Genomic DNA, 22,127 nt, shown 5'->3' with positions numbered 1-22,127 from the left:
TTTTTGAAGGACACCCATCCTTTTGGATTAGGTATCCCATTATGATTTCCTTTAACCTTAATTACCTCTTTAAAGGCCATAAATCCAAATGTGGCTGCATTGAGAATTAGAGTTTCAACATGTGAATTATGTGGGAACACAGTACAGTCCATAATAGCATTTGGATTCTTAATTTGGGGGTTTATATGCTTTAGTCCTATAGCTTGAAGCATTATACACACAAAAATACCCATGTATACAATCTAAGTTGAATCTCTAACTTTAATTTAATTTCCCATTTGATGTTTTTTTCTTCAAGAGAAAGACACAACTAGAAAGTAACTGGGGGCACCGAAAGTATAATTTTAGGTCTGAGGATGAGAAATGGATGAAGGCTGCCCCATTCCACATGGATAAGTGGAAAGGGGCTGAAAGAGCTGGAGGCCAAAGAGTCAGTGGTGTGGTGGAGTGGGGGCGGGGGGGTGCAGGTTGTTGAAGCTGACAGTCCTGGGTTTGAATCCTGGGTCCTCCACTTGCCTGTTGTTTGGGCTGGGTCAAGTCGTTTTCTCATTCTCAGTTCCCTCATTTGTAAATCAGTCACACTAATCTGCTTTTAGGGGATACTGCAAAGGTGCAAAGTGTACAGACAAACACATGCACACATGTGTGCACATATGTAGACGTTAAAGTGCCTGACACAGACAGAATAAGAATTCAGAGTCAGCGTCTGGGGGTGACATTTTTAGAAAACTTTAAAAACCATTTAGATGCCAGTGTCTCACAGACACCACTTTGCCACCAGGCCCACAGGCAATATGCATGCAAGTCTAAAGCCACAGAGGAAATATCAGACTCCCACCTTCAAAATAAAATAAAGGCTCTTAAATGCAGAGCCTGGCATCTTCTCTACATCCTATCAGGAGCTCAGCAGAGTGAGGGAACTTCTTGGATGAATAGACTTTTGTTCACACTAGACTGAAGTCTCCTTGTGAACAAGAATCCCATCAGCTTGGTTGTACGCCTAGAACCAAACACAGTGCCTGGTATATAGATGCTGTAAAGTATTTATTAATGACTGGATGAACTCATGCTCACAAATTACTGCACTTGGCCTTGCAGGTAGACACATCAGAAGCCTGTAAAATAAGAATATGGAAATGACCTTTTTCCATCCTAAACCCGAACAGTTCTTAGAAGTTATTCACAGTTGTTTTAGAATTTACTTCACAAATAAAATGTAACCCAAAGGCTTACAATAAAGAATGACCAAGAACTCCAGACAAAAAATGTTCAGACTTAGTTCTTTCACATCCCATGATGAATATAGCAGCAAAGATGCTTCTTAAAATGGGGCTGGCCCCGTGGCCGAGTGGTTAAGTCTGTGCACTCCGCTGCAGGCGGCCCAGTGTTTAGTCGGTTCGAATCCTGGGCACGGACATGGCACTGCTCATCAAACCATGCTGAGGCAGCGTCCCACATGCTACAACTAGAAGGACCCACAATGAAGAATATACAACTATGTATTGGGGGGCTTTGGGGAGAAAAAGGAAAAAATAAAATCTTTTAAAAAAAAAAAAGATGCTTCTTAAAATAATCTTAAGAGCCCTACAGCAGGCTTGGAGAAAAATTATCTTAGAAAATAATTTTCGATGGATGAGAGTTAAACCAATTTTCTAGCAATCAAAAAGAAGGTGCAGAATTAGTTCCATAATACCTGCTATTAAGCTATTTTAGCCTAATATTCCTAACAGAAGACACATATCAGACATAGGTGATGATTCTTCTGACATTTTATGTCACTAAGATATTGACCACGGCAACAATTCTTACATGTAATATAGGAGAACAAATTATAGTTTTCAGGGGTGCTTGCCTAGAGCTCAAGAAAGAAAGGAAATTTCTGCAGCTGAAAATTGCATGTAGCCTTCCCAGGGGAAAAAAAATCCATCGCTAATTGCAACTTTTAACAAGATTTACGTGATCTAAAACACATTTATAAGAGCCAGCCGGCATTTTCATGCCTTTGATTTTGGATAATTATTTTTATAGCTGAAAGATTTTTAAAGTCTTTCATTACTTTTGGCTGTAAACACAAGAGCTTTTGATTTTCAGATTCCTCTCGGCTTAAGAAAAAGGCAAACAAGAGGTATTCTTCCAAAAATCATTTTCACAGGGAAAATGATTGCCCCAAGATAATTAGGAGAGAGCATGTTTAATTAACACAGCCTGAGGGACTAACCCCATATCTGACATAGCCTTGGGGTCAGAGTCACTTAGCCCCACTCATTCTATGTACAATTGTCTCCCAGTGGTTGCTGGGCGCATTCACGGAGACCACTGCTGCGGCTACGTGACGGGTCTCTCTGCTTCCATTCGTGTTCAGGAAATCCATTCTCCACACAACAACCAGAGTAATCTTTCATACTAAATCCCTTCTAATGACCTCCCCTGACATTTAGAATGAAACCAAAATTTCATCCCATGTTCTATGTGATCTTCATAATCTGGTTAGGATTGCTTTAGCTAAGAAAATTTAAAAAGAAATTTCAGAGAGAAAGAGTATAAGCTTTGGATCTATGAATATGGCAATAGTTTAATAGGTTTAACCTGAAAATGTGACTGGCAGGATTCCCAGCAGCTACTATCCCGGTGACTTCTCTTTCTGCCTATTTTTTTCACTCTGACTCTGTGTTTAGAATATTCAGTCCTATAAATCTCTAATAAACCACATTTTCTCTTTGTTTCTAACAAGAATTGCCCCAAGCACCTGCACCAGAAGCAAAGACTCTGCTACTAAATCTGATTTATTTACATCTGTGAAATCTGAGCAAAGCATAACTTTCAGTCGGATTGTCTTTGCATTGAATACTTTTGCTTTAATCTCAATATTAAAATTCAATACCCTACGCCAACATTATTAAAACAGCCTGACCTTAAGAGGCATGTCAACAGGAAGCAAAAGACAGCTATCTGTGGATACAATCAACTAGGTATGGAAGGAAAACTCCAGAAATGAGCATCTTGGAGCTAATCTCAACACTGCTGCCCACCACCTGGCTCACAAAGGCCCTTCTTGTAACCTCTCTCTGTCTCTCTTTCAGTTTTATCATAGATTCATCCATATTATTAATCTTCTAAAGAAACAAACTTTGGGTTTTTTGATTCTCCCCATATGTATTTGATTTTCTTTTATTTTTCAGTTTCTACTTCTACCATTATTATCTCCTTCCTTCTACTCTTTTGGGGCATTTTCCTGATGTCACTTTCTAAAATTCTTTGGATGGATTCTTAAATGATTATATCCCAGACTTATTTACCTTCTAATGTGTATGTCTAAGACTATAAATTTCCTCTATTCACAGATTTGTCCGCATTCCTTAATTATTGAGTGTTGTATTTTTGGTTGCAATGACAATATTCATTGTCATTCAATTGAAAGTAACTTTTAATTTGATTGTGATATCTTTTTTGACCTACAAGTCATCTAGACATATTGCTTGATTTCCAAAATTTTGGCAATTTTCTGTTACTGCCTTCTAGCTTAATTTCAAAATAGTCAGAGAACCTACTCTTTAGTATTTCAATTATGTGACATTTGTTGAGAATTGAGCAATGGCTTAACATATAATCATTTTGTTAAAAATCCACTGCATGGGATTTGAAAACAGTGTGTATTCTTAATTTCCTGGGTTCAGTCCTCCAGTTTATTCAGGTATATCAAGTTTGTTCATTTGTTTTTGAGATTTTCTATATTTTGTTAAGTTTATTTGACTGTTCTATCATATACTGAGAAAGGTGTGCTAAAGTTTTCTATCAGAATTTTGGACCTATCTATTTTCTATTTATTTCTGTATAGTTTCACTTTACGTATTTTGAGGTATATCATTAGGTACATATGCATTTTGAATCATTATATTTTTCCTGGTGAATGAACTTTTTCATCATTACAAAATTGTCACTGTTTATCTCTAATAATGATTCTTGTCTTAAAATCTGAAAACCCTGATATAAATTTGCTATTGCGGCTTTCTTTTTGTTAGTGTTTGTATGATAGCCTTTCTAAATTCCTGTTTTTTCAACTTTATATTTAAGATGGGTCTATTGTAAGCAGCATATAGATGAGTTTTCCCCCCGAGTCTGGTGGCCAATTGTAGTGGGTTGAATAGTGGTTCCCAAAAAGGAAAAAAAAATATCTAATCCCTGATACCTGTGAATATGACCTTATTTGGAAAAAGGATCTTTGCAGATATAACTATGTTTAATATTTCTAGAAGAGATCATCTTGAATCACCCAGGTGGACCCTAAATTTAATGACAAGTATCCATATGAGAGACTGAAGTATAGAAAATACAGGAAGAAGAGAAGGCCATGTGAAGATAGAGGCAGAGACTGGAGTTATGTAGTCATAAGCTGAAGAATGCTTAGTGCCACGAGAAGCTGGAAAAGGCAAGGAAGAGTTTTCCCCTGGAGCATTCAGAGTGAGTGGGCTTCCAGAACTGTGAGAGAATAAATTTCTGTTATTTTAAGCCAAGAGATTTGAGGTTATTTGTTCTGGCATCCCTAAGAAACAAATAAAGTACTTTTTTTCTTTTAAGTAAGAATATTTAGTCTATTGGTGAATAATATGGTTATCCATTTTACAATTTTCCATCTTTTATTTATTGTCGTTTTGATCTGCCTGTCCTTGTTCCTTTTTCTCTGCTTCCTTGACTTCTTGTGGTTAAGTTAATACATTATTATCAATTTTTCCCTATATTAGCTTATTACATAATATTTTTTATAGTTTTAGTGGTATACTAAAGATTACATAATGCATCTAACAAATATAAATCAGTACTTTCCTGCCTTCCAGACAATTCAAAGTATTTAGAATACTTCAACATTATTTATCCCTCTTCTGACTTTGTTTACCATTAATAAATAAATTCTGAATTTATTTATTATTAATAAAATATTTATTTTTCCTTTAAAATTTTTTTCTGGATAGATAATTTAAGATTGGGAATTATAAGCTTTTAACTTATTAATTAAATCATTCATTTGTTTCCTCCCTTCCAATGTTTCTGTTAAGAAGGCAGCTGTAACTTTCTTATGGTTCCTTGGAGGATAGTACAGACCTTTATATGCTTGTTTATAAGACTTTCTCTTTATTTTTGGCTTTTACCAATTTTATTGTGATGTTCTTCATGGATTTCCTTGGCATTACTCCTGATATGGTACATTGCTCTTATTAAATGTGTGCGTTGATGATCTTCATCAGTTTAGGAAAGAATCACTGTCACTATCTCTGCCTTGTTCTCTCACCCCCATAACTTTTTGGATTTCAATTGCATGCATGCTAGATGTTTGCAACATATTCCATATGGTGCATATGCTCTTTGAAGTTCTCATCATTTTGTCTCTCTGTGCTTTAATCTGGATATTCTCTTCCTTTCCATTTTCCTGTTCACAAGTTCTCTCTTTGTCTGTGTCTAATATGTTGGTAAAGCTACCTATTGTTTTGGGGTTCAATAGTTGTATTTTTATTTATATGATTTTTATTCGTTTTTATTTATAGTTTTTACTATTCTACTGAAAATTTCAGTGTTTTGTTTAATTCCATAAACACATGAAGGTTGGGTTTGTTTTTTTAAAATTCTAAGTATAATGACTTCATTATTTGGAGTCCCTGTGGACTTGACCCTTCAATCTGCTCTTTTTTTTTTTTTTTTGAAGAAAAAGTCTTCTCATGTGTCTGAGTAGTGTTTTGTTGATATCCAGACACTAAGTATGAAAACTTATAAAGATAACATAAGGCATTAAATAATACTATGTTCCTCCAGAAAGAATTTATTTGTGCTTTTGACATGCAGGGAGGCTAGTAGCACTAGAAATCCCAGTAAATCTTAATCCAACTAGGGAATGAGATCATTTAAAGCTGGGCTTTATTTAATGCAGGGACTGACATATTTCCTCTGCACCCTTCTCTTATTGTGGACACAACCAAAAATCTGAAGTATCTATCAGGCTTTCCTTTTGGTGTCCCACCATCCCCATAAATATGTCAGAAATTTTATTCTCAGTAGTATGTCTCAGCCACTGAATTAGGAATTGGAACTCGGAAGCCCAAATTCTCTGGTTACTATCACTGGGATTTTTCCTCCAATAGATCTTGGTCCCCTAACTCCTCACTACCTTAGCAGCTCTTTAATGCTTTCAAATACTGTGTGTGCATGTATCTCTCTCTCTCTCCCTATGATTTTCCTCCAGTGTTTTCAGTTGTTATTAGAGGATGCATTGGTCAAAAATACTGAATTAAGCTATTATTAGGAGAGGAGATCATAATACTAATCTTATTAAATATGGTAATGTGCCCACTTAACTATGATATTTCTAGCCTCCTTTAAATTGGGTTTTTGACCAATTAAATGTATATAGAAGTTGTTTTGTACAACTTTCAGAAAAGCTTCTTAAAAGAGTTGAGCCAGCCCCTTTCATCCTACTCCTTTATGCTGTCTAGCACACAGACATGATTTCCATAGTTCCAAAAATCATTTTGAAACATAAGGCACATTTGAAGATGCATGATGTGCGCTATAAGTGGCAGAAAAGAAAAGTATAAGAAGACTGGGTTTCCAATGAATGTGAATCTATGGTTCTGGCTCTTCACTTCTATCTTCTGAAAGCTACTATTCCTTCCAGACACTGTTATGAACAGCTATATAAAAGTTATATCTGAATGCAATTTCAAAGAACTATTAATATTTACCTAAACATTTTATTTTTTTTTTTTGGAGGAAGATTAGCCCTGAGCTAACATCTGCTGCCAATCTTCCTCTTTTTGCTGAGGAAGATTGGCCCCGAGCTAACATCTGTGCCTATCTTCCTCTATTTTATATGTGGGATGCCTGCCACAGCATGGCTTGATAAGCGATGCTTAGGTCCTACCCCGTATGTGAACCCCAGGCCGCTGAAGCGGAACATGTGAACTTAACCGCTGTGCCACTGGCCTGGCCCCTAAACATTTTATTCTTATTCTGTGATGAACAGACTTTTGTACATCCGCCTAGCAACTGATAATACTAGAACCCAGGACATATTTTTCCACCAAGACATCTACCAAAGTATAACTCAATTTCTAGGCATCAACATGTTAGTTGACTGGAAGAACGCTTATGCAAAATCGAGTTGGATATTATTACATTTCATCTATGATATTACTTGCTATTTCTCCTCCTAACATTTTTATTCATGCCTTTGCTATCTTCCTTTCATCTTTTTTCTGTCATATTAGGTTTGCTTAGGGTTCTATAAATATTCCTTCTGTTAACGATATGAGTTGTGTGACACCTAACAGCTTACGTTATTTACAGTCTTTGCTTTTTAGAGTAAAACAGGAAACCATCAAGTGCAGTGATTTACTCAGCTGTGGTACACAAGGTATTCTAGTCCTACTGATGAAGAATAATTATTATGATTATTTAATGATATATACAATGCCTGTTATTAGCTATTTATAGTATATGAATACTTGAGATATGCTGCTTCTAGTGCCAGTGAGAACAACTCATTTTTCAATCAAATCTAATTGCCAATGCTGGTACATGGAGAGAAATTTAACTCTTCTCATCAGATTTATCGGATAGCACCATTCTTGCCTGATCTCATATTGGTGCGTAATCTATATTAATGTCAAGGTGCTATATTTATAGTTGTGAGATAAAACCTGTCTTCTAACATGCCAGTCTACAGGAGCAAGAAAATAGCCAGAAAGGAGATATGTTCAACAGTAATTTACATATTGTTTTGGAATCACACTTTGGAGGCATCAGTAACCTGAGGAGTGCTGCTTCTTCATAGTCTGTCTCCTGTGATATCAGGGGAACAGGAACTACATATAAGGCATAAGTCTTATAACGTCTTTGAGTGCTTGCATGCAGTCTTTACTGCAAGGTCATCAAATGAGTAAGTGAAAAATGGAACGAGGTAGTTGGGCAGAGTGTCTAAGCCATCCATCCATGATTGCTAGGATTTAGATACCCATCTAACCTAGTTGAAGGAGAACAGAATCCTTTAACTCCCAAGAGTTAAAATCCCAAGAGTTTAAAATCCCAAGAAAAAAATCAGAATTACTCAAGTTCTGGCATCATAGCCGTAGGCACTGGGATTCCTTGAGAACTCCATCCCTCTGTTAGACATGGGTTTGAAGTGATCTGTCCTCTAAAAGAGATTCACTGGGAAGATCTGTGCTACTTTGAGGGAAAAAAAATACCGAAATGCACCAGGATTGTTGGTGCTATTTTCTTCCCTGAAGTCTCAGCTGTTGCAATTGAGAACTGTTTTTTTTGGTTGTATCACTAGTATGTCTTCTTTGATATCTACCAACTCTGTGATTTAAGATAAATTATTTAACCTTTCTTTGGCTTTAATTTCCTTGTTGTATAATATGGGATAATAGTATTTATTTCAAAGTGTTATTTTAAATATTAAATAAGTTATATGACATTTACTTAAAACAGAGCCTGAATGAAAGTAAAACTTGAGTCTTAGTGATCACTCCCATTATCATCATCATGTCGATTACCATCCTAGTCATCATTGGCAACATTGTCTATCTATCTATCTATCTATCTATCTATCGCTTGATCCATCAGCATCCTCATCACTGATCCTCAGCCTTGAATTTCAAGTTTTATACAGTTGATTTACAAAAGTGGAGGACTTATTGCTTCAGGAAAACATCCCTGACATATTTCTTCCTGACTAGGTGGTGAATGCTTATTATTTCTGCATGAATTGAGTGAATAAAACTAACACTGCTACTCTGTTCACAAATGATTAGATCAGGAAACGTTCATAAGTTGAGGGGTAAAGGAAACCTTAACTGCTTGAAATCACACACACACACACACACACACACACATACACACATACACATACACACACACATGTGGCTGGGGGGCGGTGGAGTGGGCACAGATTCAGCAACTCCCTACCTCAGTTCCTGTTTTGCCTGAAGTCTTTATTCTAATCCTGGCCTTTTCCTGCTATTTCTTCTTGTCCACTGCCTGACTTCTTCTTTAGCCTAATTCTATAATCTTGAACTCTGATGCCTGAAGACAATACAATGATATCTCCTGGCACCAGAAGAGTCCCTGCATTTACAGACTTCTCATTAGTCCCATGTACTGAGGTTGGTGGCCAAATCTTGTTTCTTGGAACAACAAAGCTGCTTTGTTTAGCCAATTTGTTATCCCTTCCTTGGGTCTCTGTTTTTGCCTGCATTCACGAAGATAAAATATACCCCCAGTCTACATAATAAGTTTTTAACACTACGTCTCCAAATTCAATTCAGATGCCTTCAGCAGACTTCACTGACTCAGCAGAAGAAATATAGGCTTTATTATGTTTTTTTAACTCAGAATCGTAAAGATACAACTCTTTGAAGAGTAGAACAAACAATATATTTTGAATCTCAGGGAAAACATGTTTCAGATTGAGTGAAATTTAGTCTATGTAAATTGTTTCCTCACATAGAGAGAGCAATCCATTCATCTGCATAATCATTTACTTAAAGATATAAATTTAGCATGTATTAGAAACTTAATTTTAAAAGATGCTCCTTGGAGACACCTCACTTAGACCTGAATTGGGTTTTACAGGCTATGCCATCTCTATTTCTTTGCTTATTTAATCTCCTTACTTGGTAGATACATTCCCAGGAAGCAATTACTCTTCCCCTAAATGCCTTAGAACTTGAGAGAGAGAAGGCATTGGAATTTTAAGCCATGTTTGGACATCCACACAAGCTAACATGGCACTCGACTTTCAAATAAGTCAGAAGAGTGAAAGAAGAGTATATCAGAGGAAAGCATAGTCAACAGAATGTGGGTTAGTGGTGATGGTATGAATAGGGTAGAGTAGGAAGTATCAATCATTTACTAATGGTCAGCCATGTCCTGTATCTCACAAGATGCATTATAGGGACCAATACAGGTCCGTGACTCGAAATGTTACAACTTAACTTTTTGTTCTTTCACTAGTCAGTCAAAAAGTTGAAAAAGTATATAGATAGGATTCAGGGGTTAGGTTGTTGCTTCTGTTTAGAAAGCAGCATACAGAGAGGAAAAAACAACTGCAGGGCCAGATATCCAGTGAATCAAGAGATAAAGAAGCATTATTTAAACAATGGTTGTGCTTGCTGCATTGTGCTTAGAACTGTGGAAAGATTAAAGTCTCGATTTTCAAATTGAGTATAGTCTAGGTGAGGAGGCAGGACTAAACAGTGTGAAAACAATCAGGATTCAGAATTGGTTCAACAGGTTGAAACTGTCAGAAAATATTGCCAACAACATCATCCTAAACCAGATCAGTAGACTATCTGGTGTGAAACAGTAATTTGACAAAGGAGTGGATTCAGATATAAAGGATCTGTTTATCTGACAACCAGGTGCAGTGGAGTCAATCTCAACCTGCAACTAGCAGTATGCTTAGTTCTAGAAGTGTTCTCTAGAAAGAAGGATCAGTGGACCAATTGGTAGATGATTGTGATGACCATGTGCTGCGTTTGCTGCTGGATTTACTTGTGCTGAGTTAGGATTTTTCACAGCTTTTAGCTCTCTATGGCAGCCCCCCTTATCCACAGGGGATACCTTCCAAGACTCCCAGTGGGTGCCTGAAACTGCAGATGGTACCAGACCTACATATATATATTTTTTCCTATGCATACGTGCCTATGACAAAGTTTAATTTATAAATTAGGAACAGTAAGAGATTAACAACAGTAATAATAATAAAACAGAACAATTAAACAATATACTGCAATAAAACATGTGAATGTGGTCTCTCTGTCTCTCAAAATATCTTATTGTACTGTACTCACTCTTTTTCCTCTTGTGATGATGTGAGATGATAAAACGCTTGCATGTTGAGATGAAGTGAGGTGAATGACGTAGGCGTTGTGATGTATTGTTAGGCTACTAGTGACCTTCTGACAATTCATCACAAGGAGGATCGTCTGCTTCCGGACAGAGGTTGACCGCAGGTAACTGAAACCATGGAAAGTGAAACTGCGGATAAGGGGGGGCCACTGTAATGAGAAATTTTCCTGCCAATTTTCCTCCATTTTTAGCTGTGCCTCTCACCTCACCTGGAATGTCTTCCCCTTTTTTCAACCAATCCAACTTTTTCTCATCCTGCAGGGCACATTCAAGTGGAGCTTTCTCTAATGATAACAGTCTTTATTTTTCATTGGTTTGACTGTTAATCTTTCCTTCCCCAGGCAGACTTTTTAAATTTCCTGTCTGTCAGATGATTTAATTTTACTAATGATCACAAAGGAGGCTGATTTTTAAAAAATTATGGTACAATCATGTGACAAGTTTTGTCCAATAGAGTGAAAGAATGGGTATGGAAGTAATAGACATATTTCTAGGCCTTGCCCTAATTTAAAAATAAAACAAAATCCCTTTCATAATTCTTTTATCTTTTTCCTTCCAGGGTGACCTTGAAAGCCCTTGTTAAGGATGTGTAGTACCAAGTTCAAAGCCTTGAGACCTCAGTCAGTACTGTCAGAAGTCCTGCCTAGGAGATGTCTCCAACCAGCAACATTGAATTTTATGCTAATGATAAACTCTTACTTTTAAAAAAAAACATTGGAAGTTTTGTCAATTTACAACAGTAAGTTAATTAGCGATATACTACTTCCACTATTTACTCATTATTTGAATTAATACAAGCAAAACACAACCATGTTTAACATAATTTGTGCTTAATAATGTTTTAGTTTTTGTTTCAATTACTACTACTACTATGGTTACTACTAGTGCAAACCATTCAAATATAATTTGGTGAGTGCTCGCTATGTACTAAGTATGCTTTGAGAACCGGACAAAAGTTCAATTAATAAGCACTATCTTTTGTCTTGAGGAGTTCACAGTGTAATGGAGATAAAATGACAGGAATAAAATATCTAATATTTATTGAAGCTTGCCTGAGGTGTGCCACTGTTGTACATCTTTCTATGTATTAACCCCTTTGTTCTTTAAAATAATTTCTTTGTATTATTCCAATTTTACAGTTGGGGAAACTGAGGCACAAAAAGATTAAACACAATGGCCCAAGGTTTCAAAGCTGGTGATTGGAAGGGCCAGGATTTACATCTAGGGACTCTAACTTCGGTGCCTATGCTTTACCTTCTATGCCATGCTGCCCATGAGAATTATGTGAACTGATAGAGCTGTGTACCGAATGTGATCAAGACACTTCATGGAGCAGGTGACACTAGAAGAAAATTTGACTGATGAGTAGAAGTTTACCAGGTACACTATAGTGCTAAGGATATGATTTTTAATTAATAAATTCTTTCCCCTGGATGTACTGATTAATTAATTGATTAATGGAGCTAATTTTAGGAAGCATTGGGCTAGGTAGTCTAAAAGCTCTAAATTAGTGATGACTTGGTTGTAAGAAGGAGAAATCCAGCTTACATCGTACTTGCAAAAAAGGACAGGAACACATATGAAGTCGCTTGCAAAGCTCAAATGATATAATCAGGACAGTATCTCTGTCTGCTTTCATTCTTATGAAGGATTTTTTTTCCATATTGGATAAAAAAGAAAAAAAAAGAAAGGACACTAGTTACTCAAACTCATATTTTATGGGACTGTTAACCTCTATAGAAAGAGCACTGAGATAGAGACATTTTCACTACCTCAATTCTTCCTTCTAGCCACAGAAGATGACTTGTTGTCCAGCCTTGTTTTCACGTTGATGGAGCCAAGTGACTGAGCTCAAGCCAATGAGTTGTGGGAGAAATGGTCTAAATCCATTCAGGCCCAGGTCTTAGAAATATTTTTTCTGGGTCTTCCAGCCCTCTTTCCCCCTGGTGCAGTGACCTTGGAGACCACATGTTTCAAATGGTGAAGTCACAAGCAGGAGTGTGACTCAATCCAAATTGGACTTACCTTGACCTATAAATATATGTTTATTTTGTGAAGCTGCCAGGCTAATTTGTTGCAGCAGCATATCCTAGCCTGTCCTGATTAATACAACTACTTGATTAATTCAAGTTTCAGAGATAAATCTTGGTGGACTAACTTGTATTGCATGCCAGTCTCTGAATTAAGTGCTACGGCAAGAGTTTGGAATAATCTGAATGGCCAGGCCTAACTTGGAACCACCCAAAAATAAACTATGTAGAATATTAGAAGAGTCAGAATGCAAAGGAACAGAGATGGAAAAATAAAATTGCGCCCACTATATATTCTATAGCCATTATTTGTCTTATGGTAGGTAATGAATACTAAACATAGTAGCCAATTTCCTAGACCATTGGTAATCACATCCACATCCAACAATGTATGAAAGGATAATCTTTCTGAGAATAAATCTGTGGTCTATTTCCATAATGTGAGCCTATTCAATGCTTTAGCTCAATAACCAAACACTTTTTTTCTGCCTGAAATTTTTCTTCTCGCTCGCATCTTATTTCGTGTCTAGGAGTTGATGCTGCTCAATTCAGTCATCTTATTCAAATATAGAAAGGTTTTTACATTTCTTATTTTTTACTAATACTGTCATATGACTTGATTTTTATTAAATGTTAATGCATTCGTCTTCAAGAAAAATTAAATTTCTTTCCTTGCAAATCCCATGGAAGTAGAAAGTTAAATCGAAAGGATCATGGTTAGTATTGTGTTTTAGGGAATCTCATCTACGTTAATCCTATTCTGGGGCCAATTTTTATTACAAAAAATATCTGTGCACTTAGGAAGTAGGCAGGAAATGTTAAAATTCAAAGTACATGGAGAAATTCAGTCCTTCTTTGTACTGTAGGTTGTATGGTGCAATCAGGGAAATCTTTAAAGGCATACGATTTTCTCACTTTAAATTTCAGACTTTTTAGGAAAACGCTACTTCCACAATTGGGCACAATTTTAAAGGGCAACTCCTGTCATAGTATAGATTATTTCTCTCATCTCAAGCTGCAGTTTTCTCTGTGCTCTAAAGCTATATTTGGCTCCATACTACAAATGGGTACTGTACTGAATGCTGTGAAGTACTTTAGAGTAGTAAGAGGCAAGGGAAATAAGAGGTGGACATCTAAATGCCCAGATCAGTAATACAAGCAATAAGTTAGTTTGCAGAGATTTGGGAGAAAAAGATAATCTCAATTGAGAAGAATGCTCTTGATAAACCTCATGAAAGAAAAGGGATTTAAAATCGCATGAAGAGGGCTTGTGCAAGGATAACAATTAAAAACTAATAAGGTCCTCTTATTTGAGACATTCAATCATAAATAGAGGAACCATACAGCAGGGTTGCTTTAGAAATTACATGGAGGATTGAAGTAAATTATAATTATAATCATCATCATCATCATCACCATCATCATCATTATGATGATCCATTGAAAAATTTATGCTTAGTATTCTTGTACTGAGGTTCTCTATGACTTAATATCAAGTGACATGTATTAAATAGTAATAATTTACCAAACATGGTAGTAAGCTCTTTACATAGACCAGCGCATTTAATGCTCATAACAAGCCTGGAAGGTAGAAACTGATGTCATCCCTATGTGTGTATGCATATGTGTAATCAGAAACTTTTCAGACCAATTTGAAAAATGAGAAAATAATTACAATAAACACCTCCATATTCACTAACTGCTCCATTTCTCTCTCTACACACACGGTCCATATACCAAACCATTTGAAGATAGAATGTATCCACAGCAACACTTCCAAATGTACATCTCAAGAACAAAATTACTGAAGAATTGATCTCTCAATATCAAGAATATTCTCCTACAAAGCCACACCATTACTATCATACGTGAAAATACATGTATGATAATAGATATATACATACATATGTGTAGTATACATACAATATTAATTCAACGATATCCTACAATATTCCATCTATTTTCCATGTCCAGTTGTCTGAAAGAGCATACTTATGGTTTCTTTCTAAATGCAAGATCCAGTAAAAATTGATGTATCTAATTTGGTTGTTATATCTTCTTAGTCTTTGCAATCTAGACTAGATTCTTCACCATGCTATATTTCTCATAATATTGAATCCTCTGATAACTCCAGGTCAATTGTCCTAAAAAATATTTCACATTCTTGATTTGCTGATAATTTCATAATGATGAATTTAGATCACATATGGGGCATGTTAGGACAATGTTCTAAACAATCTACATGAGCAGCTCAAAGCTCAAAGGTCACTTCTGAAAATAAACTTTCTGTTATTCCCACGTTAGCTCAAATACTGTTCTCTTTTTCTCTTCCTCTTCTGTAATTATTCTTCGACCCACCTTTGGAAAGTTGTCTTCTTTATTTTGTACTACAGAAATATGCATAGTCGCTAATTGTAGTGCACTGTTTAAGGGCTGGAAACTGTGTGACCCTCGAACATACAGGACAAACACAATCAACAGTTTTGGAGTAATGAAGGGATGAACACAAGATACACTGACCAAATTCATTACCTAATAAGTTTTGAACTTAATAATTTAAAAGGAAAAAGTAAATCCCTTTATGGCAAGGCTTAGGACACCAAAATAAATTCCAGATGGACTGAATTTTAAGCACTAAAAAAACCTGTGAAACACTCACCAATATATAGGTAAATAGTTTTCATAAATATGAAAAGAGATTTTCTAAAAATATGCGCAATTAAATAAACCAGTAAGAAACTGAAAAATTTAAATGCAAACAAAATTCTTTCCATATCAACACACACAAACTATAAAAAAAAAAAAAAAAAACACATAAAGGGCAAACAAAGCCAAGGAGAACATTTCCTAAAATATTGCAGAAAAAAATTGATATTATTCCCTAAAGAACTTATTTGTTAGCAAGAGTTATACTAAAATCCCAATAGGTTTGTAGGAAAAGAAAATGATGTGGTTTACAGAAGAAAGTATATATGAATGCAAATATATTAAAAAGTTTAATTTTATGTATGCTTGAGTAAATTAAAATGAACACAACAATGAAATATTTATCCAGCAAATATTCAAATATTTTGTAAAAATTGATTGTTTGCAAGGGTGCAGGTAAATGCCACTTTCATTTATCCATGACGTGAATTTAAATGCTCCTATTGCTCTGTAAGAAACAAATTAGGAATATATTATCAATAGCCTGAAGAAAGTCTATACCATTTGACTCATTATTTCATCTTATATGACTCTATCCAAAGAATGAGAAAATCTACCAAAGAATTGTATAAAAAGATTTTATGTAAATCAAAAGCAAAGCAAGTAATGATTGAATGAATTGTAGCGTAGCTATAGGATAGCATAATATTTACTATCAAGAAATTGAAAAACCTATTCCTTGAATGGGAAAATGATAACATATTAATGAAAAATAAATGAATATATAATATAAATATAGTATGATACTAATTATGAATTATAAACACACACTTTTGTTAAATAAATATCCTAGGTTAACTCTGAAAATAAGCTTCTGAGTCTTCTTCTGTTTTTGTTTCTTTTCCTTTTTTGTATCCTCCAAATTATTTTTAATAATCATGTCTGTATTACACTTGAAAATTTTTAAAAGTGTAAATAAACTTAAAAAATATTAGGTGCTGCTGTCAGATGATCTTAGTAGTCGGAGAATGATTTCATGTTAAAGGAGGTGAACAGTCACAAGCAGGATGCAATGCAATTTGGTTACTGGAAGAGCAGCAGGTGCATCAGGTTTTTCTTTCCACTCCTTTGTTGTTTTCACCATTCTGATACTTGACTGGGTCTTAACCATATGGATGTGCTCACTCGCACATTAGCCTGGTGTGCATTTGTGAGCTTCAGCTAAAACCTTAACAGGCAACTTGGATGCTTCTTGACATCCATATCGAGGTCAGTCCGAAGTAGGCAGCCTGTCAGTGATTGATTACCTGTGGGAATCCTGGGGAGTTTTACATTTTCTACATTTCCCCTCCTCTTTGGAATTTCGGCATTATCTGTGTTCAACTCTATCTGACATAATGAAGGTTGTCTAGATAAATACATCTTAAAATTGCCTTCATTTGCAAAATATTCAAATTTTGTTCATCTTAAAACTGAGTTGTTGTATGTCAACTGTAAAGTTTGGAGAAACTCTGTTATACTCCCTAATACTTAATTTTAAAACTGACACATAAATACACAATTTGAATAGCTCAATACTTATCAAAGAAACCAAGTTTGTATACAAAAAGCTCCCTACAATTACAATTCCTGGCCCAGATGGCTTCACTAGAATTTTGTATTAAGTATTTAAAGAAGAAATAATACCAATTCTACATAAACTATTTCAGAAAATAGAGGAGGAGGAAGCATTTCCGATGCATTTTATAAGGCCAGAATAACCAAATAATTCTGACACCAAAATCAGACAATAAGATTACAAGACAATAAAATTACAAAGCAATATTCATCATGAATTTAAATGCAGAATCCTTAACAAAATAGTTGCAAACAAAATTAACATTATATAAAAAGGAAAAAAAACCAAGAAAAGTTTATATCAGAAATGCAAAGTTGAGTTAATGTTTGTAATTAGATAAATATAGTTCACACATTAACAGAATAAAAGCTATATAAATATATAGCCAGCTCAGTAGATGTAGAAAAAGCATTTTACAATGTCAACATAGATACATGATAAAAAAAAATAAATCTCATCAAACTAGGAATAAAAAGAAACTTCTTCAATTTTATAAAGCATACATATGTAAGACCTACAGCCAACATAACATTTAATGGTAAAATATCGAATGTTTTCCCCTGATCAGGAAGGATGTTTCACTTTCATCATGGTTTTTAAACATTGTACAAAGGGTTGATCTATAGCAAAATAAATAAACATAAAGCACACAGATTGGAAAGAAATAAGTGAAATGTATTTTTCAGATACTATTATATATGTGTAAAACTTAAAGGAATGTACAAAAAAATTCCACGACTTAATAAGAGAATTTAGTGAAGTCACAAGACACACAGCCATTAAACAATATAAACTTATCTCTATAGACTAACACAAATAATTGGAATATTAAATTTAGATACATGATTTGTCATTATTTAGAAAACGTAAAATACTTAGGGATAGTTATAATAAAAGATGTGTAAGAATTATATATTAGAGAAAAGAGAAAATATTCCTGAAAGAAACTAAAGTAGATAAGAATAAATGGAGAGATAATCCATGTTAGTACAATAGAAGTCTCCATATTGTTAAGATGTCAGTTCTCTCCTATTTGATCTCAAGATTTAACTCAACTTCATTCAAAATCCAAGGAGCCTTTTTTTAAAAGAAATTGACAAGTTTATTCTGAAATCTGTGTGGAAATGAAAAGGACCTAGAACTCCCAAATTAACCTTGAAAAAGAAGCACCAAGTTGAGGGGTGCTGGCCTGGTGGCACAGCAGTTAAGTGCACACATTCTGCTTTGGTGGCCCTGGGTTCAATGGTTCAGATCCCAGGTGCAGACATGGCACTGTTTGGTAAGCCATGCTGCAGCAGGCATCCCACATATAAAGTAGAGGAAGATGGGCACGCATGTTAGCTCAGGGCCAGTCATCCTCAGCAAAAAGAGGGGGATTGGCAGCAGATGGTAGCTCAGGGCTAATCTTCCTCAAAAAAAAAAAAATTGAGAAAAAGGAGCACTAAGTTGAAGGACTTAAGCTATCTAATTTCAAGTTTTCTGCAACGTTATGGTAATCAAAACAATTTGGTTAGGTAGTGTAAGAATAGAAAAATAGATAAACGGAACACTGGGAATAAACCCACCATCATTTGTTTTTATGAAGATGTCAAATAATTGTTGCTTTGCAAACTGGTCCCCATACATGGAAGACAAGGAGAGACCAAAGAAAGAGGCAGGCCACTCCAGATTGGTAGGTTGCAGGTTTAATAAGCAAGGAAACATACATACGAGGGTTGTTTGGGTGGCCACAAGACACATAGATCTCTATCCCCACCCGCCAGAATCCTAAAGCTTATATAGAGGCCCTAACTGGGTTCAATCAGGTATACTGTCTAGATGGTCTCAGCAACACATGGCTCTCTCAAGGCTGTGTCCTTGAAAACAGCCCCCACTGTGGGAATAGTGGGCAGAATATACATTCCAAGGACAGGGGAGGGTGTGAGGAGCAGCCTCTTATTGCACTGGTCCAGCTCGCCCATCAACTAGTGGTCATGTCCTCTCAATGACCTCCTCCAACAACAATTCAAAGAGGACAGTATTTTTTAACATATAGTGCCAGAATAATTGAATATTTATATGGATGAAAAGCAAACCCCAACACTATCTCACATTACACACAAAAATTAATATGTAATGCATCATAAACATAAATATAAATGCTAACATTTTCAAGCTTCTGGAGAATAACATCGGAAGCTAACTTTACAACATTGAGATAGGCAGGATGTTTTACTTAATAGAACACTGACAGAACTATGATAAATTTAAATAAATTAAATTGGACTTTATCAAAATTAAAACATCAGCTTTCCAAAAGATGCCATTAAAACTGAATAGGCAAGTCACTAGAAAGAAAGATATGCATCTGTCAAAAGGCTGCCATCTAGAACATACATAAAGCACTCTTACACATCACTAAAGAAAAACAAACTACGCAGTAAAAGACTTGAAAAGACAAATTCAAAAAAGCAATATTAGCAATATTTATATATTCCTACATGAAACTGGCAAAGAAGTACATGAAAAAGCACTCAACATCATTAAGCTTAAGTGGAAACACAACATGACTCAACTGCACACCCACTAGAATGACTAAAGTCAAATGTCTAACACCAAATATTCAAAAGGAGGTAGAGCATCTAACTATCTCAGCTGGAATTTTGGAGTACGTACAACTACCATAAAAAGGAGTCAAAGGAGGAAATGCTTATGGAGTCGGAATTAGGAAGGAAACCAAGGAACGAGGCAGGAAAGCAGCCAGAGAAGTAGGAGGACAGCAAAATGGTAGCATAGAGCAAATTTCAAGAAAATCAATTGCAAAGAGGCTAGATATGTGCTCTGATAAAACAGTCTCAGGAGTTCCTCTTTAGGCACACAGTGTGACCTTTAAGAAATAAATTATCACAGAGGAATGGGGATAAAAGCTATTGTGAAAGTTATCAAAGGATTAATGTTAAAGGGAGAAAGAGAGGGAAATGACTTAGAAAACTCTCCTGAAAAGTATGCATTGCAGGAAAGAAGAAAGCTAAAAGTATCACTTGAGGAGATGTCCAATTGAAGAAAATCTCTCATACGGGAAAAATGTCCTTTGTTTATAGTTGTGGGGAAATAGCTAATAAAAATGAAGTTATGAAGATATAAGGGAGAATATTGACAAATGCTGGAACAGGGTTTCAGGGAAGTCAGAAATAAACAAGTATAGGAGCACAGATGAAAAAGTTGAGCAGGAGTTCAAGACACAGAAGCAGTATTTTGTGGTACCCAAAAGAAGAGCTCCGTATTGCTTGAACTTGATGCCAGAAGAGAACAAATTGGGGTTATTTTGTGAGAATAAAGGGCTCAAAAGTGGAAGTGATGACTGCAGAATAGTGGAAAAGATTTGTAACAACAATTATAAAGAAACAGAGTTAAGAAGGGATGAATAAAAGGATGGCAGAATGGTAATGAGGGACAAATTCAAGTGAATTAAATGAACTCATAAGCAGATATCAATAAAGTTTTTTAATTTTTAATTTCATGTAGCAGTATAGTAGTTTAGGCCTCCTTGTAATCATTTTGCCCCTTGGGAATGTATATCTATATTTATATCTATATCCATATCTCGCTATCTTTCTATCTATATGTATGTTTTCTAATTCAGCCTAGTAGTATATATTTATCTATCTATATTGAGCTGGTAAACTTATCATGTATTTGTAATAAACATGGGTGAGGTAGGGATAAAGGATGTAAAGACACATACCAAGGAGTTAAGAGACTAAGGGACAACCAAATGTCAACTCTAATGTGAAAACTTCCTTCAACACCCATGCATGGTGAATCACTTACAGAAAATAGAGTACTGAGGTGGCTTATACTGGCTTATGAGAGCAAAACACACATATCTCTTTCCAACTCCAAATTCAGTGAAATGATTTTGGTAGCTTGATGTCTTCCAGAGTGGAAGTAGTCAAAACCTGGAAATTGGTAAGCTCTACATATTGTTTCTTCCTCTGAGATCTGTTTTACCAAGATTCCATTGCTTCTGCCTCTTCTGAGCTCCCGTTACACAATTTCTTTGCCATGCTACAATTATGAGTTTCTATGTTGATCATCTCCTACTATATTATCAGATGCAAAGAATATCATTTTCTTTTTATCAAAACCCCAGCTTCCATCACAGTGTCTGGTACACACCTTCCTTTCAGAAGGAAGGGACTAAGAAAGGAAGGAAAGAAAAACGAAGAGAGTGAGGGAGACAGAGAGGGAAGGAAGTTCCATATGGGTGATTCCAAGTTTGAGATTGTGGCAAAACATCTAAGTAAGTTGTTGCTGAGACAGAATGGTGAATTCAATTTATTAAACTAACATGATTGCAAGGTTCTCGAAAACAATGATACCTGGGAATGCAAGGGTGAGTGGAGATCGCAATGATCATTGAGGAAGGAGGAGATTGTCCTTCAAGTTGGCGAATAACAACAAGCATGGGAAAGATCATTTTAAGCAAATGGAATACTAATCTTCTCTCTGAGGATGAAAGGGTTTAACATCCTCCCCCAAACAGCAGACATCCTAGCTTTGCAGTTATATGGAAATACATGTTTGATCATTCTGCAAATGGATAGAAACTGTTTTTAACTGACCACTATTTTTTTTCACTTAAAGCAAGTCCATAAACAGCTTGGCTACAACTCTCTTTGAGAGACAACAGCAGGATACCTTATCTAGACAAATATAAAACAAAAAGGATGAATTCCATCATTCCTTTCTGGTAGATATAAACAGTACTTGGATTTAAATAACCGGGAGCTGTTGGGAGGCAGGATGAAACATTCCTTGATAAGGCAGGTTCTGGAGTCAGATTACCTAAGTTCAGATCCTAGCTATCATATCCATGAATTTGTACATTTTACTTATTTGCAATTTTCTCTTCTGAAAAGTCGAATTAAAGCTACTTTATTTATTGAGTTGTT

At 35.5% G+C, this 22,127-nt stretch overlaps 1 long non-coding RNA gene across 1 annotated transcript; it reads right to left on the bottom strand.

The window, feature by feature from the left end:
- Nucleotides 1-1,027: 1,027 nt before the first annotated feature.
- Nucleotides 1,028-12,849, bottom strand: LOC106782040 (uncharacterized). Its single transcript, XR_001378873.3, has 3 exons — nucleotides 12,672-12,849; nucleotides 10,842-11,007; nucleotides 1,028-1,115 (listed from the first exon to the last, which is right to left on the bottom strand). It is a non-coding gene; the product is annotated as an uncharacterized lncRNA (long non-coding RNA).
- Between the last annotated feature and the right edge of the window lie 9,278 nt (nucleotides 12,850-22,127).

Source organism: Equus caballus, chromosome 1, assembly GCF_041296265.1.
Source record: "Equus caballus isolate H_3958 breed thoroughbred chromosome 1, TB-T2T, whole genome shotgun sequence".
NCBI lineage: Eukaryota > Metazoa > Chordata > Mammalia > Perissodactyla > Equidae > Equus > Equus caballus.
This window is presented reverse-complemented; position numbering and strand designations above follow the sequence as displayed.